The 21,837-nt window shown below is 43.5% G+C and overlaps 1 pseudogene; it reads left to right on the top strand.

Annotated features, from left to right (window-relative positions):
- Window positions 1-14,191, top strand: part of LOC146394409 (heat shock transcription factor, Y-linked-like) — a 116,768-nt pseudogene extending 102,577 nt beyond the window's left edge.
- Window positions 14,192-21,837: the final 7,646 nt, after the last annotated feature.

Below are 21,837 nucleotides of genomic sequence, written 5' to 3'. Positions count from 1 at the left end.
TCCCTATTAGAGGGGTGCCAGAAGGAGAAGAGAGAGAGAAGGCGACAGAAAAAAATATTCCAAGAGATAATAGCCAAAACCTCCGCTAACATGGGGAAGGAATCGCTCACTCAAATCCAGGAAGCACAACGAGTGCCATATAAAATAAACCCAAGGAGACACACCCCAAGACACATATCAATCAAACTGACCCAAATTAAAGACAAAGAGAAAATCTTGACAGCAGCTAGGGAAAAGAAACAAATAACATACAGGGAAACCCAACAAGGGTGTCGGCAGAGTTTTCAACAGAAACTCTGCAGGCCCAGAAGGGAGTGGCACGATGTACTTAACATGATGAAAGGAAAAAACCTCCAACCAAGATTCCTCTACACATCAAGGCTCTCGTTCAGATTTGAAGGAGAAAGCAAAACCTTCACAGATAAGCCAAAGCTGAGAGAATTCAGCGACACGAAACCAGCCTTACAACAAACACTAGAGGAAATTCTATAGGCGGAAAAGAACAAGAGAAGATGGGACGAAAAAAGAGCAGCAAAAACAAATCCAAAGTAATTAATAAAATGGCAATAAGAACATACATATCAATAATCACCTGTAATGTGAATGGACTAAATCCCCCAGCCAAAAGACGTAGACGGGCTGAATGGATACAAAAACAAGACCCGTATATATGCTGTCTTCAAGAGACCCATAGGGACACACACAAATTGAAAGGGAGAGGATGGAAGAAACTATTTCATGCAAACAGGGATCAACAGAAAGCTGGAGGAGCAAGACTCATATCAGACTTTAAAATGAAGAATACTTTAGGGGACAAAGAAGGCCAATTACATAATGATCAAAGGATCAATCCAAGAAGATGATACAACAATTTTAAATATCTATGCATCCAACGCAGGTTCACCACTATATATAACGCAACCGCTAACAACCTTAAAAGGACAAATTGACAATAACACAATCATCGTGGGGGACTTGAACACCCCACTTACAGCAATGCACAGATCATCCAGACAGAAAATCAATAAGGAAACACAAGTCCTGAATGATGCATTAAACCAGATGGACTTAAGAGATATTTATAGGACATTTTATCCAAAAGCAATGGAATACACATTCTTCTCAAGTGCACATGGAACAGTCTCTAACATGGATCACATCCTGGGCTACAAATCCAACCTCGGTAACTTCAAGAAAATCGAAATCACATCAAGCATCTTTTCCGACAACAACGCTATACGGCCGGAAATCAACAACAAGCAAAAAACTGCAAAAAACGAAAACACATGGAGGCGAAACAACATGCTACTCAACAAGCAATGGATCACTGAAGCAATCGAAGAGGAAATTAAAAATTACCTGGCAGCAAATGACAACAAGATACAACACTCCAAAACCCTTGGGATGCAGCAAAAGCCGTTCTAAGAGGAAAGTTTATATCCAAACAAGCCCACCTCAAGAAACAAGAAAAAGCTCAAATAAACAAGACAGCTTCACATCCGAAGCAGCTAGAGCAAGAAGAACAGACAAGAGCTAGAGTTAGTATAAGGAAAGAAATCATAAAGAGCAGAGCAGAAATCAATGAATAGAAACAAAGAAACCCATAGAAAAGATTAGTGAAACGAAAAGCTGGTTCTTTGAATAGATCAACAAAATTGATAAACCCCTAGCCAGACTTATCAAGCAAAAAAGAGAGAGGATTCAAATCAATCAAATTAGAAATGAAAAAGGAGAAGTAACACGAACATCACAGAAATACAAAGGATCCTAAGAGACTACTATATGCAACTATATGCCAATAAAATGGAAAACCTAGGAGAAATGGACAAATTCTTACAAAAGTACGATCTTCCAAGACTAAACCAAGATGAAGTAGAAAAGACAATTGGACCAATCGCAAGAACTGAAATTGAAATGGTGATTTAAAAACTTCCAACCAACAAAAGTCCAGGGCCAGATGGCTTCACAGGCGAATTCTATCAAACATTTAGAGAAGAGCTAACACCTCTCCTTCTGAAACTATTTCCAAAAATTGCAGAGGAAGGGATACTCCCAAACTCATTCTATCAGGCCACTATCACCCTGATACCACAACCAAAGACACCACAGAAAAAGACAACTACAGGCCAATTTCACTGATGAACATCAATGCAAAATTCCTCCACAAAATACTAGCAAACCGCATCCAACAATACATTCAAAGGATTGGACATCATGATCAAGTGGGATTTATCCCAGGGATGCAAGGGCTCCTCAATATCCTCAAATCCATCAGTGTGATACACCACATTCACAAACTGAAGAAGAAAAACCATACCATCCTCCCAATAGATGCGGAAAAAAGCCTTTGACAAAATCCAACACCCATTTCTGGTAAAAAAAAAAAAAAAAAAAAAAAAAAAAAAAAAACCCTTCCGAGAGTGGGCATAACGGGAACCTACCTCAACATGATAAAGGCCATATATGACAAACCCACAGCAAACATCATTCTCAATGGCGAAAAGCTGAAAGAATTCCCGTTGAGATCAGGAACAAGACAAGGATGTCCGCTCTCACCACTACTCTTGTTCTGGAAGTCCTAGCCACAGCCATCAGAGAAGTAAAAGAAATAAAAGGAATCCAAATTGGAAAGGAAGAAGTGAAACTATCCCTATTTGCAGATGACATGATACTATACCTAGAGAATCCTCAAGACTCTACCAGAAAACTGTTAGAGCTCATCCACCAAATTGGCAAAGTCGCAGGATACAAAATCAATACACAGAAATCAATGGCATTTCTATACACTAACAATGAAAGAGCAGAAAGAGAAATTAGGGAAGCAATCCCGTTTACCATTGTATCCAAAAGAAAAAAAATACCTAGGAGTAAACCCACCTAAAGAGGCAAAAGATCTGTACTCTGAAAACTCTAAGCCACGGATGAAAGAAATCAAAGATGACACCAATAGATGGAAAGATATACCATGCTCGTGGATTGGAAGAGTTAATATTATCAAAATCACCATACTACCTAAGGCAATCTACAGATTCAATGCAATCCCTATCAAATCACTAAGGACAGTTTTCACAGAACTCGACCAAAATATTTTAAAGTTTGGAAGTGCAAAAGACCCAGACTAGCCAAAGACATCCTGAAAAAGAAAAATGGAGCTGGAGGAATCAGCCTCCCGGACTTCAGACTCCCGGACTTCAGACTGCTACAAAGCAATAATCATCAAAACCACATGGTACTGTCACAAAGACAGAAATAGAGATCACTGGAACAGGGGAGAAAGCCCAGAGGTAAACCCACACACCTACAGCCAACTCATCTATGACAAAGGAGGCAAGAATATACAATGGAGAAAGGACAGCTGGTTCCGTAAGTGGTGCTGGGAAAACTGGACAGCCACATGGAAAAGGATGAAATGAGAACACTCCCTAACACCATACACAAAAATGAACTCCACATGGATGAAAGACGCAGATATAAGACCAGACACTATCAGACTCCTGGAGGAAAACATAGGCCAAACACTCTGATATAAACGGTAGCAACATCTTCTCGGATCCACCTCTCACAGTATTGACAACACAAACAAAAAGGTACAAATGGGACCTAATCAAACTTCAACGCTTCTGCACAGCAAAGGAAACCCTAAACAAAACAAAAAAGACAACCCACAGAATGGGAGAAAATCTTTGGAAGTGAAGGGACTGACAAGGCATTCATGCCCAAAATTTATAATCACCTTCTGCAGCTCCACACCCAAAAAACAAACAACCCCATCGAAAAACGGGAAGAAGATCTAAACAGACAGTTCTCCAAAGAAGACATACAGATGGCCAAGAAACACATGAAAGGATGTTCAACATCACTCATTATTAGAGAGATGCAAATCGAAACCTCTCTGAGGTACCACCTTACACCAGCCAGAATGGCCATCATCCAAAAGTCTACAAACAATCAGTGCTGGAGAGGGTGTGGAGAAAAAGGAACCCTAGTACACTGTTGGTGGGATTGTCAGTTGGTGCAACCACTGTGGGAAGCAGTATGGAGAGTGCTCAGAAAAGTAAACATAGAACTCCCATTGGATCCAGCAATCCCACTCCTGGGCATCTACCCAAAAAAGCTATGACTCGCAAAGACATATGCACTCCAATGTTCATTGCAGCAGTATTTTCAATAGCCAAGACATGGAAACAACCTAAATCTCCATCAACAGAGAAGTGGATCAAGAAGATGTGGTACATATACACAATGGAATATTACTCAGCCTTTAAAAGGAGGAAAATACTGGCATTTTTTTGCAACATGGATGGACCTAGAAACGATCATGCTAAGTGAAGTCAGCCATACAATGAGACACCAACAACAAATGCTTTCACTGATCTGTGGAATCTGAAAAAAGGATAGACTGAACTTCTCTGCAGAAGAGATGCTGACTCACAGACATTGAAAAAAATTGTGGTCTCTGGAGGAGACAGTTTGGTGGGTGGTGGGATGTGCTTGGGCTTTGGGATGGAAATCCTGTGGATTCAGATTGTTATGATCATTATACAACTACAGATGTGATAAATTCATTTGAGTAATATATAAGTGTGTGTATGTGTACACACATATATATGATTAAAGACAATATTACCATCCAATTTAGGAGAGCATCTCATGACTAAGAGGAAGGAAACCACTGTGCATCAATGCTAAATAGTAAAGAGATGCACAGCCCAAACTAAATCTCATTCGTTATACAGGTAAGTTCATACAACATATTATAGGCATCTTTTCAAGATAAAACTTTGCACTCTCTCCTATGGTTGTGATTCAAGGTACAGTTTGCAATTTGGAGCTCAGAGACACCTGAATTAGGCTGTCTTCCCCTGATAGCCCCAAAGGTGACTTCTTTCATATATGATCCAGCCATTCTAGCACCCCAAAATTCTCAGCCACGGTTTAATGAGACATTTTAAATTCTTAACATGAACTCCTATTTTTTTCACATATACATAATATTTTATCAGCCAATCCCCCACAAAATCTGCATGTGTAAATCTAAGGGCATGTCCTGTGAAGAAAATAGACACTAACATTCTCCAAAAAAAAAAAAAAAAAAAAATCAGGAGAAATCACTGTCAAATTTCATGAAACTACATTTTGTGGAGTGTCTATCTTCATGAAATGTTTACTGAAAGGAAAATTCACGACCATTTGTTAATACAAAGCATTCTGACTTAAGAACTGCATTACACTACGACATAGTGCCAAACTAGACACTCTTTCTAGTTGTGAAAATATTCCGTCCTTAAATGTGATAAATATGGAAAGCATCATGTATTTTTGACACATATTAAATATTTACCAATGCTGGAATGGGAAACCACTCACAACATTTTTGTAACACTTCTTTCAGCCATGAAGCCACAGAAATTCTTACCAAACATGAGGTCTCATTGTGCAAAGGAGCAGCTTGTTATCCCATATTAAGACCATTTCATAAAATCTAGGTCCTATTTTATGTTGCTACTCCTATGTTTCTGGACTCCTACGCAATAATGTTCAGAAAACCAGTTCAATGCACCCAAACTGATGAGACCCTTATATTTTCCAATAAGAACCAACTCTCTGGAACAATGATGGTCCTGACTACATTTTGGCTTTGTTATTTCACCCCACACCATACCTTGGCAAATTCTCACCCTCTCCACCTACCCCTCCATGACCCTATCTTGGAACAGTCTCACCCTTTCCTCATATGCATCTTTTATAGCCTGAGGCTAAGCCTGACACTGGTTACCTCAGCCACAAGCCCCTAGGAAACCTGCAACCCCATAATGCCAGGCAGGCCTAGCCTTCTCACACATCCCCTGGCCATTTCCTGGTCACAAAACCTATGGGAAACCTCAATGCTCCTGACTCTATGCCCTTGTTACTTCCTCACCAAAACCCCGCCGCCTATTTCCTGTTCTAACAAAAGAAAAAAAAAAAAAGACTATGATTCCATGTAATCTTGGATTATACCCTTTGGCTCTTTCAAGAATGGCAAGTTTCCTCTTACACTCATATAAGTCGTTTTTCTTATAAACTCTCTTGTTATGACTTATCTCCTACTTGTTGGATTTCCTTAATGGTATGGGCCTTACATAAACACAAAATCTCTACTTCATGAATGCTTAGCATATATTGATAGACATACCAACAAGAATCGTATTTGCTGTGCTAATATGACTATGAAAATGTGAGGTTCCCAGCAGCGTGGAGACAGACCCCCATTGATCCCATATATGGCTGTTCAACTTGGAGACCTGCTATGGACAACCTCTCCCAGAATTGGATGCTCCGTTTGAGCAGCAAGAACCAACGGACTGAGGAAAACACCTGGAGGCATATGTTAACTTCTATAGTGATGAACTGCTCTCTGTCATGGGACTTGACCCCCTACTCCTCCCTTGACCTTCCCCTCCTCTTTCTTCATTGTTCCCATCAAGGTTCCTGCCATGAACTCCCACCACTGATTCCTGCCACAGATCCTTTATAAGCCTAGCCCCTCCTCACAGTCAAGGCTGGTGCCCTCCTGAGCCATTAATAAATCTCTCCTGTTTATCAAATGCCCTTGCCCACTCCTCCCTCAGCAAACTTCACATATGGTGCTAAACCGCAAACGGGAATGTTATGAGAATGGGAATCAGATCAGTGGTGCCCCAAACTCCTGGGTTTGAAAGCCAGAGAGCAGCAGGCAGGGGCAGCTCTTCCTGGCTTAACCTCTGGAACCCACCCAGGTTTGGGTCCCTGATCCAGGCACCTCTGCACCAGTCCTCTCCTTCTCAGTCAGGGAGGAACCCCTAACGGGGAATTCCACCTTTCCATGACTGACTCTGCATCCAGCACTTGCCTTCTTATACTTGGATGAGAAAATATCACTTTTCTGGGTCTCCTGTCAGCATGGCTCTTGGGCCCCAGTTCCTCTGGCACATCAGAGTACAACCTTCTGCAACAAAGCATCACACTAGGTCTGTAGAATGCATAGACACTTGGCCCCATCCCTCTCATCTGGGGACACCCACATCAGCGAAAAACCACCCTCTCTGTCCCTCAGCGTCCACTATCCAGACTTTAGAGACACTCAGCCTAAGAAGTGGCACTCCCTAAGGTGGCCCCTTCCTTAGCCCACGTCCCCTCTTAGTCCTCATCATGGTGAAGAAGCCCTCCACTCCTCCACAGGAGACACCTCTTGGCTGCCTCTTATGGAATTTAGCTATTCCTAAGAGGAAATGTTAGGTCCAAGCATCTTTACTTCTTCTGTAACTCCATGTGCACAGGATAAACATTAGCTAATGGCTCTCAATGCTCCCAAAATGCCACTTTCAATTTTTTTCTATAGTGATGTTGTATTTGTTTTTCCATTATAGCTGGTCCACCGTGTTCTGTTCACGTTCTGCTTCATCACTGTACAGCGTGGTGAGCCCCTTCCACATACATGTATGCATTCTTTTTTCTCCCTTTATCATGCTCCACCCTGAGGGACCAGACAGAGTTCCTAGGGCTACACAGCAAGATCCCATTGCTAATCCAATCCAAAGGCACTAGAAAGCATCTACTAACCCCAAGCACCCCATCTATCCCACTCCCTCCCTCTCCCTCTCCCCCTTGGCAACCGCAAGTCCACATTCAATGTAAATAGCTTGAGTGACCTCAATAACATTTGTCACTGTAATGACGAGTGGCATGAAAGGCGCTGTGTCTTTACTCTCAGCCCACACACCTCCCTCTCTTCTCCCTGTTTCACATTTCAAATTCTTCTCCATCATTCATGTCATATTCCCTCTCATTCTGACAGCTCCTGCTTTGATCCTGCAGACCATTATTCTCCACAATACAAATCTCTCCATGCCTCCAGCTCTCCGCCAACACAAAATCCTCCACTCCCCTACCCAAGTTGTCCTCAGCTTCTCCCCATCCTAACCCAGATACTGACCCCTCTTTCTCTCCTCCTCATACACATTTCTGTACCCAGCTTCCTCCTTCTCCAAACTCCTCCCAACCAGCTCCTTTGGTCCCTTGAGGGGGAGTTGCCAGCACTGGAGGGATTGTTCAGGTCCATGTCCCTATTTCCATGTCCAACCCCTCCCACTTAAATTGAAAAACAAAAAAGATGAGACTCCTTCTCTTCTGATCCCTCCATCTACTTTAAGGAATTTGAACAAATCACTCAGTCTCGTGACCTTACCTGCCATGGTGTTGATGTCACCTTATCCTTCATCCTCGACCTTGCGGAAAAGGAAAGGGTCTGGTTAGCCACTCAGGCCCACACAGATGACCTCTGCTGGCAAAACAAGAACCAAAGAGTGCGGGCGGTAGCAGTCCCAAGACAGGATCCAAACTGGGACTCTCCAGTCGATTCCCAGGCCTTCAGACACCAGAGTCACATGGTAACTTGTCTCATAGGAGGACTATGTGAAGCAGGTCTTAACTACAAAAAAGAAGAAGCCCACATGAAAAACCTGCTCTCCTTCCTGATTAACACAGTCACTTCAAAAAGATACATAGTTAGACCTTTCCCATTTGGAGGGAATCTTTCCTTCCACACTCCCTTCATCTCTCAGTCTGTCCCTGACATAAGGCACAGATTACAAAAGTGGGAGGATGGGCCTCAAACCCCTCAGCAGGATGTCTTCACCCTCACCTTCAAGGTCTTTAATAATCAGCATAAAGAGGCTGAAAGCCAACACTTAAAATGAGATCGGGCTAAATACAAAATGCAGGCAACTGCCATTCAGGGCTCCCCCAAATATCAGCTCTCTCCCCTGGACAATGGCTCTAAGGCACTCCAGGCCCCTGCTGCAGGTGTGATAAGAGAGGCCACTGGAAACCTCTCAGGGGACGGCCACACCCCTCCCTGCAGGGAGACCAGAATCCTTGGGCCTCAACAGGCCAAGCCACCTTGGCAGGATCACAGAAGACTGAGGGTGCCCTGGAAACCCCTGGATCCTGGACCCACAACTACTACTCGGGTGAAGCACCAGGTAACTCTGCTAGTTGTAGGCAAGCTGGTATCCTTTCTTATCAACACAGGGGCCACTTACTCAGCACAACGTGAATTAACAGGTCACAAACACCCCTCTCAAGTCTCTATTGTGCATATTAGTGGTCTCATCTCCAAACCCTTACCAAAGCCCCTTCTAACCTGCACCTCAGCAGGGACACCCTTTAGCTGTTCTTTCCTGATATTAACCAAGTGCCCAGCCCCAATTCTTGGCAGAGATATTTTATCTAATTTCAGACCCTCCCTCAGACTTCTCACTCCTGTCTCACTTTCCGGGCCCTCTCTCCTCCCCCTTGCTCATCTAGAACATGATAAGCTACCTCTCCCTGCCTCCGTTCTTTTGCCCTGGGTGTGGGATACCTCGACCCATTCCATAGCTCAGCAGCTTGCTCCCATTCAAACTGAATGATCTAACTTAAATGGGCATGTCTTCAGAGTCATTGGCAGAAGCCTTTCTTATTGCACCTAGGTTTGATAAAAGTCAAATCGGATGCTGAGGCTTCAGTTACTAAGAAGGGACAGCAACATCACTTAAGACTATTATCGGTGTTTTGGTGCTATGCTGTGATGTTCTGTACCAGGAAACACATACTTTTAGAAATGATAAAAAGTCCATCCAGAAAAGTAGACATTGTGTTTTCAGTAAAGAAGGAAGGAGGAATGGGATTGCATTCTATTAAGGGAACAGAAAGTAAGTCTGTCGTGTAGCTTGTTACTTTGAATGGAAAGGTAGCAGACAGAATAATATGGATACAGAAAGTGATGTAAGATTTCTGCGAAGTGGACACTAGACAGGATTTTCAAGCTTGGTCGGGACTGACTGGGAGTTTAAAGTTAAAAAATAAACTAACTTTAAAGGTAAGCTCGTGTAAAACTTGAATTAGGTTTCTGTCTCTCTGCTAAAAGAAAGGTTTCTGAACCTTCTTAACCTTACCTTGTTCATACTCTTGATAACAGGTTACATGAATCGATTGGCCTTTAATTTGTATTTGCTTTTGAAATCCTTTGTTAGGTTGGTTGAGTGACTAGGTAATGTTTTACAATAAAGTGAGATTCTGTTTGGCCAGGTGTTTAAAATTTGCATTCTCTCTCTCTCTCTGCGTGTGTGTGTGTGTATTTGCAAATTTCCTAAGTGTAAATTACAGTGTTACAGGGGCGAAATTGTCAGATGAAAGGTATGAACCCAATCTATAAAGATACAGCTCACAACTTACTCCCTCATTCTCAGACATTTGCCAACCTGATGACCTTGCAGCATGGGAAAAGTGTGCCCCTAAATCACAGGAGGGAAGATAGGTAAGCAACAGCTGTGAATTCAAGAGCCATGACTGTGGGAAATCCAAGAGGCAGCTTGGTTCTTCCTTGCTCCCCAGAAAACCCATTAATGAAAAGAAATGCTTTGAAAATATGTTTCCCCTTTGGGGTATTCCTTCTATAGTTCTAGGTTGACAATATTTGGTGAAAATGAGGGTCGTTTTAGAGAAAATCTTGTGACTCATACTCTAGTTCTGTGTTTTGAGGTTAGGGTTCACTTTCTAAAACTCACTTCCCAAATAGTTCTTGGAGGCTGTGTTACAATATTTCAATGTTTAAGGGGGTTACTAAGAACATAGTCTCAGCATGGGAAGCTGAGTGCTGCAATCTGTCTCTGGGAGAATATCTGATGCCCCACGATAACCAGGGGGTTATACATTCTGGGAAAGTATCATTTAAAGGGTTGTCTCCAGCCTAGATGGAATGTTTCTTGTCAGGAATACTTAAGTACCATATGCACAAGCAAAGTGAATAAAATAACTCTTAAAATCTCTATTTCCCTCTTAGGAAGGACATCCACATTGCACTGGTCTACAGAGAGAACTACTGACATCAAACTCACCCTAAAACAAGGCCCTAATAACAAAAACACCAATGCCCAGAAAAAAAGAAGACACCATCAGAAGGAGACCACTATCCCAAGATTCCCCCCCACCCCGACCACATGGTCATTTGTTGACCTTCTCATCTACCTAGGTGGGTTTCTCCCCTCCAAGGCTCTTATCAGTGATGTTCCTAGGTGGGATCCCCTCACCTGGCCAACTAATACCTGCTCTCACAAGGGCACAATTATGTTTCCTTCAACTGTTACTCAAGCTCAATCAGCAGGTAAGACTTTAGCCAAGTGACATAACTCTCCTGGGCTACATTAATCGAAATTTAAAGGCTCCCTTGTGTTGGGAATGTTTAAACTGTCAAGGGATAACCAGCCTAAGAACACTGGGGAGTACAGCTGAGTGGACAAGCCAGAATGAAATTTCCTTTAAAGAAAAGGAACGGACTAATCCAGCTGAACAGCGATAAAACAGGGCTGTTTTGTGTGAAGCTTTTCAATTTTCATTTATGACTTTATGAATACTGCTTTCCACATAATTTTTGAGACCACAAATATTTTCATATATTTTTCCACTCCTTATCAGAATAGGTTATTTTGTTTTTACTGCCACCAATATATTGTTATATTTTCTACTGCACAGCATGGTGAGCCAGGTACACAGACATGTTTACATTATTTTCTCATATTATCTTGCTCCATCACAAGTGAGGAGACATAGTTCCCAGGGCTACACAGCATCTCACTGCTTATCCATTCCGAAGGCAAGAGACTGCGTCAATGAACTCCAAGCTCCCACTCAATCCCACTCTATCCCAGTCCCCCTCCCCCTGGAAACCACAAGTCTATTCTCAAATTCCATGTTTTTCTCTTCTGTGGAAAGCTTCACTTGTGCTCTAAAATAGATACCAGATATAAGTGTTGTCATGTGGTGTTTGTCTTTCTCTTTCTGACTTCCTTCTCTCAGCATGAGAGTCTCTAGGTTTATGTTTTATTCACTGTCTCCACAAAATTGCTGTCTCTTGCATTTCCAGAAGTGTAACTGAGTCACTGAAAATGATATATAGTTCCCTATGAGATCAGTGGTCTCTAGATATGGGAACATGCAACAAGAGGGAATATTTTCCTGGACCATAATAGACGAGGAAGATGGGTGGTCCAGAGACTTTTGGCTACTACTAGTATGGCTTTGTCCAGGACTAGCACATTTAATGGCCTATCTGTGACATCATTGCCAGACCTAGCAATGTTCATTGCTGGCACTGTGAGATGAAATGGTCATGAAATGCCTCCCCAAACTATGGTCAAATGTACGACCATGGGGGAGTATGGCCAACTGTGACCACAAGTTAGCACTTGCCTAGAGGCTCTCCGTGCAGGAAAACTTGAGGCACAGCAGCTGTTGACCTGCAGCACCAGCTGAGCAGAGCTCAGGGAGGTGACCAGGGCTGAGGCACAGGCCTTCAGACCGATTTCAGGTGAGGATTTGTATGGGCCCAAATTCTTGCATCTTCTCTCATCTAGAAATACAGAGATCATTGACCATGGCAACTGCATGGGCCAATAGGGAGAAAAGGCAGAATGGAGTAGCTGTGGGTCAGACATCCAAGGAAGACTGGGAAATCTTATGGAAGTAATTTCAGGCAAGCCTTTGTATTGCCAAGAACTTAGGGTTTATGTGCCCTGTCAGACGTGATGACACCAGCTGTTCTCAAAGCAGCATCAGCTGGCAGCAGCAACCTTATATTTTCACGGTCTTCTCTTATAGCAACAGAAAGGAGACAACATGTATTATGACCAATAGCTCCTGTGATTTACGTGTTAATACCACATCACGTGTTAAAACCTACTCAGATGAAACTGCACTCCTCCCTCAACAATACCGGTATCAACCCATGTTTCATCTTATTTTTCTATTCTTCCCATCCTCTATGGTAGCATGTACCATGTCCATCCACAAGTACTCCCCACTCCAGGCCAGCAGGAAGCAGATAGAGAAGAGTAGACATTCACCCCTATCCCATATAATGGAAGGCTTGAATGAGAGGAGCCCTGGAGGATGGAGACAGACCGCCATACACCCCAACTATTGCTGCTCATCTGAGAGACTTGCTGTGGACGCCCCTCCCAGAATGTGGATGTGCAAGTTGGGCAGCAGGAAACGAGGACCTGTGGGAAGCAACTGCCTGCACAGACTAACTGCCTACACGGATTAACTGTTCTCTGTCATGGGACTTGAGCCCCTACACCTCCCTTGACCTTCCCTTTCTTCTCCATTTTCCCTGCCACAAGGTCCCACCATGGACTCCAACCACAGACTCCCACCACAGATGCTTTATAAGCCTAACACCTCCTTGCAGTCAAGGCTGATGCCATCGTGGGCTCTGCTCAGCCCCCTCAGAGACCCTAATAAATCCCTCTTGTGCACTATTTGGTCTTGTGCATTCCTCCCTCAGCAACCTAACGGAAAATGTTTGGAATATTGTTTAACACTCAGACTACTTGCGTAGGATACACAGAAAACTCGATATAATAAAATCAGTGATACCAGAGCACTGTCAGTTTTTAACAATGTGAAAACATTATGGTATAAGGTTTAGAGTATTCAGTTCAATGGCATACATAATCTTCAGAATGTGGTACACCCGTCAATTCCCCAGTTCTCACTGTCATCAATCCACAATGAAATCTCATACCCTTTGGATGGTACTTCCCCACATTTCCTCTCCTACACAGGCTCTAGAACAGGGGGTGATGTGGATAACCATAATTCTGATGTAGCTACAGAAACTCGTGGATAAGATGCATTTTCAACCTCTACAAACCTAAATGTGCCTTTAATAAGATGGCCTTCTATGAGCCAGAGAATTTCTAATACAACTACCCCAACTAGAAGTGGTCCTTCTTCTCCACCATCACCATCAGTCAGGCCACCAGGACAAATTGTCATGGCTCAACATGCTATTTTTAGTCAGTTGACCACGTTTCACATGCACTCACAAAGCAGCTACTCTCCAGCAAGTGGCCACATCGTGAATTTCATTACAACTACCACTTCCATTTCTCAGTACCACCTTATTTCTAACTTCCCAAGTGGTTATTTTGGACTGAGGGTGGAGCCTTCTCCTTTGCCAACCAGATACCAGAATATATCACCAACTGAGGGCCCTCTAACTAACCCCCAACCAGCAGCCCTTCCATGGTTCCCAATGCCAGTGGCCACAGACACATCTGCTGCCTCGCTTTCAAGGCCAAATCCTCAGTCCTCTTCTGTATCTGAACATCACCCTAATTTCCACTGACCTATCAAAGCAATATAGGTTATGTAGGAGAGTGAAGATGAAAATTTATGCTGGCAAATGTCACCAAATTCCTGCAATTCTGTTATTTCAGCAATAAACTTGTATGTTCATCTTCATAGCTTCATCTTCTTTATTTTCTTATTCACCTGGATCTCTTTTTTTAATTTTTAAAATTCTTTTTTTCTTTCCTTTTTTTTTTTATTTTCCCACTCTACAGCAAGTGGGTCAGGTTATCCTTACATGTATATAGTACAATTACATTTTTTTATTTTGGACACAGTTAAGAGTAAAGGGATGCTGCATTTCTTTTTCTAAAATGATTTTCCCATCATAGCTGGTTTACTGTGTTCTATCACTTTCATCCTGTGTCACAAAGTGGCCCAGTCACACACCCACCCACCCAAGACCCACACCCACACACATACATATCCTTTGTTTCACATTATGCTGCATCAAAAGTGACTAGAGATAGTTCCCATTGATATACAGCATGACCTCATTGCATACCCACTCCACATGCAATAGTTTGCATTTTCAACCCCCGAATCCCAGTCCATCACAATCCTGCACCCTCCCCCTTGGCAACCAAAACCCTATTGTCCAAATCCATTGGTTTCTTTCCTGTGGAAAGTTTCAGTTGTGCCATATATCACATTCCACACATAAGTGATGTCATATTGTGCTTGCCTTCCTCCTTCTGGCTTACTTCACTTAGTAGGAGAGTCTCCAGTTCCAGCCGTGTTGCTGCAAATGGCATTATTCTGTTCTTTTCTTATGGCTGAGTGGTGTTGCATTGTGTATATATACAACATCCCTTAATCCATTCTTTCCATTCTTTCCACAGGAACAGGCACCCCTGTGGCCTGTGGTCATTTAGGTTATTTCCATGTCTTGGCTCTTGTGAATAGTGCTGCAATGGGCACACATGCGCATGTAACTATTTTATGGAAAGTTTTTTTTTTTTTCCCCAGGTATGCCCAGAGTGGGATTGCTGGGTGTCATGTAGTTCTATATTTAGTTTTCTGAAGTGTTTCCATAGTGGTTTCCATATTGGTTGTAACAATTTACACTCCTCCCACAGTGTAAGAGAGTTTTCTTTTCTGCGTACCCTCTCTAGCCTTTTCTCATGTGTGGACTTGTTAATGATGGCCATTCTGCCCGGTGTGAAGTGAAACCTCATAGTAGTGTATATTTGCATTTCTCTAATAAACAGTGATGTTGAGAATTTCTTTATGTGCTTGTTGGCCCTCTGTATATTCTCTTTGGAGAAATGTCTATGCAGGTCTCTTTCCCATGTTGCCACTGGGTTATTACCTGTTTTGTTGTTGAGGTGTATAGGTTGTTTTTAGATTTTAGAGATTGCGACCTTATTAGTTGCATCATCTGAAATAATTGCCTCCCATTGCAGGTTGTCCTTTTGTCGTTTTAATTGTTTTCAATGGCAGATTATTTTGCCATTTTTTAATATTTGAAATGTTTGATAATTAGAGAGGAGCATTTGACATGTCCCCTAGCTGTAACTGTTTCAAAAAGGAAAATGGAACTAAGGAAATAGAGAATAGCTGTCAAGAGATTTCTGAAATAGTCCAGGTTGTATTGAATGGGGGTCTCAATTATGATGGTGTGGAAAAAGAGGCAAATAAAAGTCAATTTGGAAAGGGAAAATACATAGTATTTACTTAGTGTTTTCTCAGCTGCATTATAGTCTATCTGTTACTTCAAAGGGAACTTGGATATTAGTTGACAAGATTGTCTTCATTGCAAAGAAAAAATAAATCAATAAATTCCATTGAGTTCCCATGATGGCAAAGAGGTTAACAAACCTAACTAGTGTCCATGAGGAAGCAGCTTCACCCTCTGCCCTCACTCTGTGGTTTAAAGCCCCAGCCTTGCTATGAGCTGTGATGTGAGTTAAAGATGTGGCTCAGTCCCAGCATTGCTATGGTGGATGTAGGCCAGCAGACAGAGCTCTGCTTTGACGCTGACTGGGATCGCCCATATGCCACAGGGGTGGCCCTAAAAAGACAAAAAAAAAAAAAGATAAACAATTACTTAAAAAGTACATTTCACAGTCAAAGCAATAGCATATTTTAGCTTCCCCAGGAAGCATGACCATAATTTACACCATAACTGCAGCAACCATGTCCACATGACATCATCAGAGATTGCATCATGGTCACCACAGGGTGGTAGTTTATCAGTGAACCATTTACATAAAAAGAAAAGAAGAAGAAGAAGAAGAAAAATGGGGGTGTCATTTTCTCTCTAAAATCCTCAAACTGTTCTAGGTTATTTTTGCCTTTATCTCCACCCCTTTATATGTCCTGATTCACACTTAGAGGTTGCTTTCTTGTTTTACACAAAGACAGGCTGAAATACAAAGGCTGGCCTTTAACACCAAACCTCAGCCAGGTGAACAGGTCCCTTGAAGATATAGAATCTGTTTGACTTAGCAGCGTCTTATGTTTCTCTTTTACTGTCTTTCTGGAGTACATTCAGAAGAATTATTTTCAATCATACCAAGAGTCACCTCAGAACCATCCTTGGAGTAGAAAGGACCCCACTTTGTCTTAAAAAGCAATGTGCCATTGTTGCAGAGGGGAAAAGGAGGAGGGGCAGATGCCAAAGGAATCTCCCTGCTCACACATGCACAGGCTTTCAGAGGGCGGGGTGCCCCTGGTGCAGGCTACAGGTGGCAAGAAGCCACTTGCTTGTGCTACAGCAGCCTGGGCACTTCTTGTGCTAGATATAGGTGTCCAGATCCTTCTGGTGGGGGCTATGGGCATCAGGTGGGTAAGTGAGATGTGGTGCCTCTTGAGTGATCTACAGGCAGCAGGGACAAACCAAAGCAGTCATCTCAGAAACCACAGGGAGTGAAGGCCTGCCACCAGTAGGGGTGTGAGATCAGGTCCAATCTCTGACCACAGTCACCTCAGAGGTCAGAAATCAGGGCAGGCACTACAACTGAGCACCACCCAGTATTGCTCTCAACACCCTGGGCATATAACTGCCCTGCAACTGTCAGTGCCAAATGCTCTGACAGTTGCAGGGAAGAAGCACCCAGAAGGTTGAACACTGTCCTTTGCCAAGACCCTGTAACTAGGAGCAGTGGTGCACCACCTCCTGTGTGGGCTAAGAGGGACAGGCTGCTTCTTATGAGGGTCCTCAGCTGGGGGGGGCAAACCACCATGGTTATCTCCCACTCCAGAGGTGTGCATGGCCTGCTACCACTAAGGGTCCAGGAAGAGGCACCCCTGTGGCCCTAATCACCTCAGAGGGCACCTCAGAAGAGGTCATTGTGACCAAACACTACCTGTTTCTGCTCCAATTTCTCTGGGAACTCACAAACCATGCCACTGCCACTGCCACTGCCACTATCAAATGCTCTGGGCACCTCATGATTCTGCAAAAAGCTCATTATCACTCTCAAGGCCTTGAAACAAGGAGTAGTCTGTGCCACCTCCCTGCATGTACTTGCTGCTGCTAAGACCCCAGCAAGAAGGCACTGACTACCAGCCCTACCCACTACCTCCCTCTCCCTGGAAATACACTCAGCACCCTCGGGATAATGATGTGCTCACTCCCAAGATTGAGCTAGCAAGTATGCAATCCTCCATGCCCCAAATAAATGGTAACACCCCACAAAATATAAAGGGTTGCTCTTGCCTAGAAGTAACCCTCCAAGACTAGAGTTTGGCTTCCCCAAACTCACAGAAAAAGAAAATCAGACACGATGAAGAAGCCCAGGAACAATTCCCACATAAGGTACAGGAGATTTCATGTGAAGCAGAAACAATGCAACAGACCTCCGTAGGCCAAAAGACACTGAGTTCAAAAGGGGTAGAGTGAATATATACTGAAGGAATGAAGGCTGAATATCAGGGACTTACGAGCACATTACAAACATTCATGTCGATTACTTTCGAGAGGAATGAGGAAATTTAGGGGAAAATAGGGAAAAATTAGAAAAGTCTTTTGCAGATAGCCAAACTGGGCTAAAGGCACTGAAGGGCGGAGTGAAGAGTGCAGAGGAATGAATTAGTGACATGGAAGATAGCATAATGGAAATCACCCAATCAGGACAGCAGGCAGAAAACCACATGAAAACACATGAAAGCAACATAAGAGATCTATGGGGTAGCATAACAGGGGTCCATCTATGCATAATAGCAATTCAAGAGGCAGAAGAAAAAGAAAAGTGGATTGGAAATATATTGGAAGAAATTATGTCTCAAAATTTTCCCAAACTAAAGGAAACAGGTATCAAAATACAGTAATCACAGAAGGCACAAAACAGGCTGAACACAAATATGCCCACACCTAGACCTACTATAATGAAAATGGCCAAAGATAAAGAGAGGATTCTAAAGGCAGCAAGAGAAATACAACACATTAACTATAAGAGAACCCGCAAATCACCTAATTCTTCTACAGAAACACTACAGGCCTGAAGAAATTGGCAAGCTATATACAAAGTTCCAAAAGGAAAAACTCTGAAGCCTAGAATACTCTTCCCAGCAAGACTAACATTTATTTATTTATTCATTTATGTATGTTTTATTTATTTATTGAGTATCATTTGAACTGGAAAGGGAAACAGAGAATTTCTCCAACAAACAAAAGCTAAACGAGTACACCAATACTAAACCCATTCTAAAAAAATACAGAAACGGCTAAAAGAAGAAGAAGAAGAAGAAGGAGAAGAAGAAGAAGAAGGAGAAAAAATAAGACATAACATATACAGATTGGAAAGCAGTCATTTAAATCAGCCAGCATACATCACCAAAACAAACAAACAAACAAACAAAAATCTACTCAAAAAGTGATGAGAAACACAAGGAACACCAAAAGGACAAACTCGAAGATCTCAAAGAAGAAATTCAAAAGCATAGAGTGTAGGTAAGGAAGTATGAAAATATAGACACCTATTTTTAAATATCGTGTTGCAGCCTATATGACTACCAGGCTAAAGCAAGCAGATGTAGGAAGTGGTTAACCTACTTGAAAAACAGGGAAACCACAAATCAAACCAAACATTACATTCATGAAAACTAAAAAGAAATGTATCCAAGCATAAAATAAATGGAAATCATCAAAAAAAAAAGAAAGAGAAAAAAAAAAAAAAAAAAACAAGGTAATAGAACGAATCAACTGAAAAGCAAGGTTTAACATGGGAATAAATACATGTTTCTCAATAATTACCTTAAGCGTCAAGGGACTGAATATTCTGATCAATAGACACAGAGCAGCAGATTGGATCAAAAAGCAAAAACATACAACCTGCTGTCTGCAAGAGACTCCCTTTAGAGCAAAGAACACGTATAGACGGAATGTGAGAGAATGGGACATGATATTTCAATGGTCAAGACAGGAAAGCAGGAGTTGTGATACGCATAGTAGAAAAAATAGACATTGAAACAAACAAAGGCCATAGAGAAAGATAAAGAAGGACACAATTTTAGAGAGCCCAGATGGTGTAAGAGTAGGGGGATTTGTTCACCTCTCCCACAGATGCAACAAAAAATACACATCTACATGTAAAATGACTCACACAGAACAGCAACTGAACGCTGGCAGAAGAACTGAAACCTCCAAAAATGGGAAGAATCTCTTGACACAACTGCATAAAGCAACAGAAAAGAGGAGAGAGAGAGAAGGGGCATCAGGACTGGACTCCTGAGAGGGAATGGTGAAAGAGAAAGGGAACCCACACCCTGGAAACTCACCGAACCTGCGGAAAGATCAGCTGAGTCCAAGGGATCTCCACGAAAAGTGCATCAGCAGGTCAGAGGACTGAGAGGCAGTGTGAGAGCCACACAGATCATCAGAACCGCTGGCACAGGTCCCAAAGACTGAGATGCTTTGGTGGGGACTGGGTGCCAAGCCCTAGGCTTTGGAGGTGAGTCCCTGGGAGCAGGCTGGGATTGGTGGTGTGGAGACAGCATAAGAGATGAGGAAGTGGTGCCCCAGGGGTGAAGGGTTGCAAAGTGCTAAGGGCTGGGGACTGGAAAGCCACAAGAGAGGGAACCCAGGAGAAGGTCTGGGCCTGCAGGAGAGACATTGCACCATTGTTGGGGAGGGGAGAGCAGGATGTGTGGGCCACCAGAGAATACTCCTTGCTCCACAGCATTTTCACTTCCACAACAGCTAGTAGAACACAGAGGGCATTCCCAGCACATCCCCCTCTTCCACCACGGGCATGCCCGGGGAGAAGCCACATTCCTTCTGCAGTGGACTGGGCCCACTACCCATGGGAAGGCAACCACCTCCTTGGTGTTCCACCCACAGGAAGTGCCCCACTGCCCTGGTGCACCCCAGCAATCTCCTCCCCAAGTCAGGAAGTTCACCACCACAGCAGCAGGAACAGGCCAGCCCTGCCCACCCTTGGGAAGGGCTCTGCTGACACAGCGTGAGAGAGCCAGCACCGCCACCCTCGGGAAGCCCCCTACTGCAGTTGACCACTAGGGCAAGACCCTCCCGGCCATGGGGAGTGAACGTCCTCCACGGCATGCACCGGCCAGCCCTCCCCACCCTTGGGAAGCCCTCCACTGCTGGAGAGAACCACAGGCAGCTGCCCCTGGCTGCAGGAAGGGCACCAACAATGGTACGTACACCACACTAGGAGAGACATTGCACCATTGTTGGGAGTAGTGCACTTCCACCATGACAGGCACTGGCCAGCCCTGCATGCCCTAAGGAAGCCCTCCAATCTGTGGCACAACCCATCAAGCCCTACCTGGCTTCAAGAAGTGCACTGCCAAGGCAGAACACTCTGGCCAGCCCCACCCAGCCTACGGAAGCTCCCCACCAGAGCAGCACAACCCAGCCACACTGACTGCCCACAGGAAGCACTTAGCCACAGTGGTGGGACCCGGCCAGCAATGCATGCCCTCAGGAAGAGCCCAACCACCACCATGTGCCCTGACTGTGCCAAACTACACTTTGGCTTCCCCAAATTCACACAAAAAAGAAAACACAAGCAAGATGAAGAAGCTCAGCAAACATTCCCAGTTTATGCAACAGGAGAATTCACCTAAAACCTTCAACACTCAAACAGTCTGACAGACTTTGAGTTCAAAATGCAGAGTGAAAGTACTAAAGAGATTCAGAGAAGATAAGCACTGTAACACAGACTCCCCCAGAAAAGAAATAGAAAACATAAGGAGGAGCCAAGAAAATATAGAAAGTTCATTTGCAGACCAACAATGTGAGCTAAGGGCAGTAAGGGCTGGAAGGAATAATGCAGGGGAACATATCAGTGATGTGGAAGATAGAAGAAAGCAAATCACCCAAACAGGACAGCAGACAGAAAACCAAATGAAAAAACCCTGAAAGCAATATAAGAGACCTATGGGATAACATAAAGTGGGCCAATCTGTGCATAGTAGGAATTCCAGAAGGAGAAGTAAAAGAAAAGATTATTGAAAACGTATTGGAAGAACTTATGTCTGGAATTATGCCCAGCCATGCGAAGTGCCCCACTGCCCTGACATGCCCTGGGAAACTCCTCACCACATTGGGAAATGCACCACGACCACAGTGGAAACTGGCCAGCCCTGCCTACCCTTGGGAGGTGCCCTGCTGCCATGGGGCAACTCGGCCAGCCCTGTCCACCCTTGGGAAGTGCTCCACTGCTACAGGTTGCC

The sequence above is a fragment of the Sus scrofa genome, chromosome Y (assembly GCF_054392235.1).
Source record: "Sus scrofa isolate SSC_HxYL_T2T_F1_AM1 chromosome Y, Sscrofa_HxYL_maternal_Yorkshire_Landrace_v2.0, whole genome shotgun sequence".
Classification (NCBI taxonomy): Eukaryota; Metazoa; Chordata; class Mammalia; order Artiodactyla; family Suidae; genus Sus; species Sus scrofa.
Note: the sequence above shows the minus strand (reverse complement) of the source record. Positions and strands in the feature narration are given on the sequence as shown.